This window comes from Columba livia, unplaced genomic scaffold (genome assembly GCF_036013475.1).
Source record: "Columba livia isolate bColLiv1 breed racing homer unplaced genomic scaffold, bColLiv1.pat.W.v2 Scaffold_103, whole genome shotgun sequence".
Lineage (NCBI taxonomy): Eukaryota > Metazoa > Chordata > Aves > Columbiformes > Columbidae > Columba > Columba livia.
The window spans coordinates 5,022,165-5,028,876 of record NW_027043008.1 but is presented as its reverse complement, the minus strand read 5'-3'; positions in this window follow the sequence as shown (position 1 = coordinate 5,028,876).

Sequence of the window (6,712 nt, the reverse complement as noted above, 5' to 3'; positions counted from 1 at the left end):
GGGCCTAATCCATACGGTCTTATGGCTTTCCTCCTAGTCTGAAGACGAATGTGCTAGAAACTATAAAGCAAAAACATGTCCTGCAGCCTAGCCTTGCCTTGCCTGTCCTTGCCTGTCCTAGCCTTGCCTTCTTTCCTTCTCATCCTGTTCTCTGTCCCATCCTCTCTCACTAACCCCTCGTCTGGCTGCATGTCTCTTCTTTCCTTTTCTCTCACTCTCCTGCTTCCTGCCTCTTTTCTTGCAATTCCTCCATCTCACTCCTGCAGCCCAACACTACTTTATATTCTTCCTTCCCTTTCTCCTGCTCCCTTCGCTTTCTCCCTCTGTCCCATATCTTTCTTTCCGACTTGTCTCTTGCAGACTTTGGGCCAAACTGGCCCCAAGTCTGGGCATGGTTTGACAAGTTGTCAGAGGCCTGGCTGGTGGCAGCAGGGACACCAGGCAGTGACAGGCCCGGGGCTGACAGGCTACCCAACCCCTAGGGGGCGCCTGGCTGCCACACCCAGCTGACATAGAACCTTTGTCACAATGCCCGCTACCGTGGCGAGGATGCGGTGGCTCTGCAGGTGACAGGGACACTGCAGGACTTGGTGTCAGCTCAGCAATTTCTCACTTCCCCTAAGAAGCGGAATTCTGCAAATTGCTGCCTTTGCTCTTGAAAGGATGTCATCAGGTGGGTGTTTTGGTGTCATACACTGAAAACAGAGCAGAAACTGTGAAATATTCCCATGATATGCATGGTCCCTGCCCCAAAGCACCATGACTCAGCCTAAGGAGATCTGCAGCTGATTTTTTTGTACTGCCAGCAGATTGTGGAAGTACAGTATAAAAACCGTCCTTATGGAGAGATCTTGGTATTTTAGGCTTAGTCTAAGTGTCTCAAGTAGCTGGGGTTCTTGCTTGGGCCTAATCCATACGGTCTTATGGCTTTCCTCCTAGTCTGAAGACGAATGTGCTAGAAACTATAAAGCAAAAACATGTCCTGCAGCCTAGCCTTGCCTTGCCTGTCCTTGCCTGTCCTAGCCTTGCCTTATGTCCTTCTCATCCTGTTCTCTGTCCCATCCTCTCTCACTAAGCCCTCGTCTGGCTGCATGTCTCTTCTTTCCTTTTCTCTCACTCTCCTGCTTCCTGCCTCATTTCTTGCAATTCCTCCATCTCACTCCTGCAGCCCAACACTACTTTTTATTCTTCCTTCCCTTTCTCCTGCTCCCTTCGCTTTCTCCCTCTGTCCCATATCTTTCTTCCCGACTTGTCTCTTGCAGACTTTGGGCCAAACTGGCCCCAAGTCTGGGCATGGTTTGACAAGTTGTCAGAGGCCTGGCTGGTGGCAGCAGGGCCACCAGGCAGTGACAGGCCCGGGGCTGACAGGCTCCCCATCCCCTAGGGGGCGCCTGGCTGCCACACCCAGCTGACATAGAACCTTTGTCACAATGCCTGCTGCCGTGGTGAGGATGCGGTGGCTCTGCAGGTGACAGGGACACTGCAGGACTTGGTGTCAGCTCAGCAATTTCTCACTTCCCCTAAGAAGCGGAATTCTGGAAATTGCTGCCTTTGCTCTTGAAAGGATGTCATCAGGTGGGTGTTTTGGTGTCATACACTGAAAACAGAGCAGAAACTGTGAAATATTCCCATGATATGCACGGTCCCTGCACCAAAGCACCATGACTCAGCCTAAGGAGATCTGCAGCTTATTTTTTTGTACTGCCAGCAGATTGTGGAAGTACAGTATAAAAACCATCATTATGGAGACATGTTGGTATTTTAGGCTTAGTCTAAGTGTCTCAAGTAGCTGGGGTTTTTGCTTGGGCCTAATCCATACGGTCTTATGGCTTTCCTCCTAGTCTGAAGACGAATGTGCTAGAAACTATAAAGCAAATATATGTCCTGCAGCCTAGCCTTGCCTTGCCTGTCCTTGCCTGTCCTAGCCTTGCCTTCTTTCCTTCTCATCCTGTTCTCTGTCCCATCCTCTCTCACTAACCCCTCGTCTGGCTGCATGTCTCTTCTTTCCTTTTCTCTCACTCTCCTGCTTCCTGCCTCTTTTCTTGCAATTCCTCCATCTCACTCCTGCAGCCCAACACTACTTTATATTCTTCCTTCCCTTTCTCCTGCTCCCTTCGCTTTCTCCCTCTGTCCCATATCTTTCTTTCCGACTTGTCTCTTGCAGACTTTGGGCCAAACTGGCCCCAAGTCTGGGCATGGTTTGACAAGTTGTCAGAGGCCTGGCTGGTGGCAGCAGGGACACCAGGCAGTGACAGGCCCGGGGCTGACAGGCTCCCCATCCCCTAGGGGGCGCCTGGCTGCCACACCCAGCTGACATAGAACCTTTGTCACAATGCCCGCTGCCGTGGCGAGGATGCGGTGGCTCTGCAGGTGACAGGGACACTGCAGGACTTGGTGTCAGCTCAGCAATTTCTCACTTCCCCTAAGAAGCGGAATTCTGGAAATTGCTGCCTTTGCTCTTGAAAGGATGTCATCAGGTGGGTGTTTTGGTGTCATACACTGAAAACAGAGCAGAAACTGTGAAATATTCCCATGATATGCATGGTCCCTGCCCCAAAGCACCATGACTCAGCCTAAGGAGATCTGCAGCTGATTTTTTTGTACTGCCAGCAGATTGTGGAAGTACAGTATAAAAACCATCCTTATGGAAAGATCTTGGTATTTTAGGCTTAGTCTAAGTGTCTCAAGTAGCTGGGGTTTTTGCTTGGGCCTAAACCATACGGTCTTATGGCTTTCCTCCTAGTCTGAAGACGAATGTGCTAGAAACTATAAAGCAAAAACATGTCCTGCAGCCTAGCCTTGCCTTGCCTGTCTTTGCCTGTCCTAGCCTTGCCTTCTTTCCTTCTCATCCTGTTCTCTGTCCCATCCTCTCTCACTAACCCCTCGTCTGGCTGCATGTCTCTTCTTTCCTTTTCTCTCACTCTCCTGCTTCCTGCCTCTTTTCTTGCAATTCCTCCATCTCACTCCTGCAGCCCAACACTACTTTTTATTCTTCCTTCCCTTTCTCCTGCTCCCTTCGCTTTCTCCCTCTGTCCCATATCTTTCTTTCCGACTTGTCTCTTGCAGACTTTGGGCCAAACTGGCCCCAAGTCTGGGCATGGTTTGACAAGTTGTCAGAGGCCTGGCTGGTGGCAGCAGGGACACCAGGCAGTGACAGGCCCGGGGCTGACAGGCTCCCCATCCCCTAGGGGGCGCCTGGCTGCCACACCCAGCTGACATAGAGCCTTTGTCACAATGCCCGCTGCCGTGGCGAGGATGCGGTGGCTCTGCAGGTGACAGGGACGCTGCAGGACTTGGTGTCAGCTCAGCAATTTCTCACTTCCCCTAAGAAGCGGAATTCTGCAAATTGCTGCCTTTGCTCTTGAAAGGATGTCATCAGGTGGGTGTTTTGGTGTCATACACTGAAAACAGAGCAGAAACTGTGAAATATTCCCATGATATGCATGGTCCCTGCCCCAAAGCACCATGACTCAGCCTAAGGAGATCTGCAGCTTATTTTTTTGTACTGCCAGCAGATTGTGGAAGTACAGTATAAAAACCACCCTTATGGAGAGATCTTGGTATTTTAGGCTTAGTCTAAGTGTCTCAAGTAGCTGGGGTTTTTGCTTGGGCCTAATCCATACGGTCTTATGGCTTTCCTCCTAGTCTGAAGACGAATGTGCTAGAAACTATAAAGCAAAAACATGTCCTGCAGCCTAGCCTTGCCTTGCCTGTCCTTGCCTGTCCCTGCCTTGCCTTTTTTCCTTCTCATCCTGTTCTCTGTCCCATCCTCTCTCACTAAGCCCTCGTCTGGCTGCATGTCTCTTCTTTCCTTTTCTCTCACTCTCCTGCTTCCTGCCTCTTTTCTTGCAATTCCTCCATCTCACTCCTGCAGCCCAACACTACTTTTTATTCTTCCTTCCCTTTCTCCTGCTCCCTTTGCTTTCTCCCTCTGTCCTATATCTTTCTTCCCGACTTGTCTCTTGCAGACTTTGGGCCAAACTGGCCCCAAGTCTGGGCATGGTTTGACAAGTTGTCAGAGGCCTGGCTGGTGGCAGCAGGGCCAGCAGGCAGTGACAGGCCCGGGGCTGACAGGTTCCCCATCCCCTAGGGGGCGCCTGGCTGCCACACCCAGCTGACATAGAACCTTTGTCACAATGCCCGCTACCGTGGCGAGGATGTGGTGGCTCTGCAGGTGACAGGGACACTGCAGGACTTGGTGTCAGCTCAGCAATTTCTCACTTCCCCTAAGAAGCGGAATTCTGCAAATTGCTGCCTTTGCTCTTGAAAGGATGTCATCAGGTGGGTGTTTTGGTGTCATACACTGAAAACAGAGCAGAAACTGTGAAATATTCCCATGATATGCATGGTCCCTGCCCCAAAGCACCATGACTCAGCCTAAGGAGATCTGCAGCTGATTTTTTTGTACTGCCAGCAGATTGTGGAAGTACAGTATAAAAACCATCCTTATGGAGAGATCTTGGTATTTTAGGCTTAGTCTAAGTGTCTCAAGTAGCTGGGGTTTTTGCTTGGGCCTAATCCATACGGTCTTATGGCTTCCCTCCTCGTCTGAAGACGAATGTGCTAGAAAGTATAAAGCAAAAACATGTCCTGCAGCCTAGCCTTGCCTTGCCTGTCCTTGCCTGTCCTAGCCTTGCCTTATGTCCTTCTCATCCTGTTCTCTGTCCCATCCTCTCTCACTAAGCCCTCGTCTGGCTGCATGTCTCTTCTTTCCTTTTCTCTCACTCTCCTGCTTCCTGCCTCTTTTCTTGCAATTCCTCCATCTCACTCCTGCAGCCCAACACTACTTTTTATTCTTCCTTCCCTTTCTCCTGCTCCCTTCGCTTTCTCCCTCTGTCCCATATCTTTCTTCCCGACTTGTCTCTTGGAGACTTTGGGCCAAACTGGCCCCACGTCTGGGCATGGTTTGACAAGTTTTCAGAGGCCTGGCTGGTGGCAGCAGGGACACCAGGCAGTGACAGGCCCGGGGCTGACAGGCTCCCCATCCCCTAGGGGGCGCCTGGCTGCCACACCCAGCTGACATAGAACCTTTGTAACAATGCCCGCTACCGTGGCGAGGATGCGGTGGCTCTGCAGGTGACAGGGACACTGCAGGACTTGGTGTCAGCTCAGCAATTTCTCACTTCCCCTAAGAAGCGGAATTCTGCAAATTGCTGCTTTTGCTCTTGAAAGGATGTCATCAGGTGGGTGTTTTGGTGTCATACACTGAAAACAGAGCAGAAACTGTGAAATATTCCCATGATATGCATGGTCCCTGCCCCAAAGCACCATGACTCAGCCTAAGGAGATCTGCAGCTGATTTTTTTGTACTGCCAGAAGATTGTGGAAGTACAGTATAAAAACCGTCCTTATGGAGAGATCTTGGTATTTTAGGCTTAGTCTAAGTGTCTCAAGTAGCTGGGGTTCTTGCTTGGGCCTAATCCATACGGTCTTATGGCTTTCCTCCTAGTCTGAAGACGAATGTGCTAGAAACTATAAAGCAAAAACATGTCCTGCAGCCTAGCCTTGCCTTGCCTGTCCTTGCCTGTCCTAGCCTTGCCTTCTTTACTTCTCATCCTGTTCTCTGTCCCATCCTCTCTCACTAAGCCCTCGTCTGGCTGCATGTCTCTTCTTTCCTTTTCTCTCACTCTCCTGCTTCCTGCCTCATTTCTTGCAATTCCTCCATCTCACTCCTGCAGCCCAACACTACTTTTTATTCTTCCTTCCCTTTCTCCTGCTCCCTTTGCTTTCTCCCTCTGTCCCATATCTTTCTTCCCGACTTGTCTCTTGCAGACTTTGGGCCAAACTGGCCCCAAGTCTGGGCATGGTTTGACAAGTTTTCAGAGGCCTGGCTGGTGGCAGCAGGGACACCAGGCAGTGACAGGCCCGGGGCTGACAGGCTCCCCATCCCCTAGGGGGCGCCTGGCTGCCACACCCAGCTGACATAGAACCTTTGTCACAATGCCCGCTACCGTGGCGAGGATGCGGTGGCTCTGCAGGTGACAGGGACACTGCAGGACTTGGTGTCAGCTCAGCAATTTCTCATTTCCCCTAAGAAGCGGAATTCTGCAAATTGCTGCCTTTGCTCTTGAAAGGATGTCATCAGGTGGGTGTTTTGGTGTCATACACTGAAAACAGAGCAGAAACTGTGAAATATTCCCATGATATGCATGGTCCCTGCCCCAAAGCACCATGACTCAGCCTAAGCAGATCTGCAGCTGATTTTTTTGTACTGCCAGCAGATTGTGGAAGTACAGTATAAAAACCACCCTTATGGAGAGATCTTGGTATTTTAGGCTTAGTCTAAGTGTCTCAAGTAGCTGGGGTTTTTGCTTGGGCCTAATCCATACGGTCTTATGGCTTTCCTCCTAGTCTGAAGACGAATGTGCTAGAAACTATAAAGCAAAAACATGTCCTGCAGCCTAGCCTTGCCTTGCCTGTCCTTGCCTGTCCTAGCCTTGCCTTATGTCCTTCTCATCCTGTTCTTTGTCCCATCCTCTCTCACTAAGCCCTCGTCTGGCTTCATGTCTCTTCATTCCTTTTCTCTCACTCTCCTGCTTCCTGCCTCTTTTCTTGCAATTCCTCCATCTCACTCCTGCAGCCCAACACTACTTTTTATTCTTCCTTCCCTTTCTCCTGCTCCCTTCGCTTTCTCCCTCTGTCCCATATCTTTCTTCCCGACTTGTCTCTTGCAGACTTTGGGCCAAACTGGCCCCACGTCTGGGCATGTTTT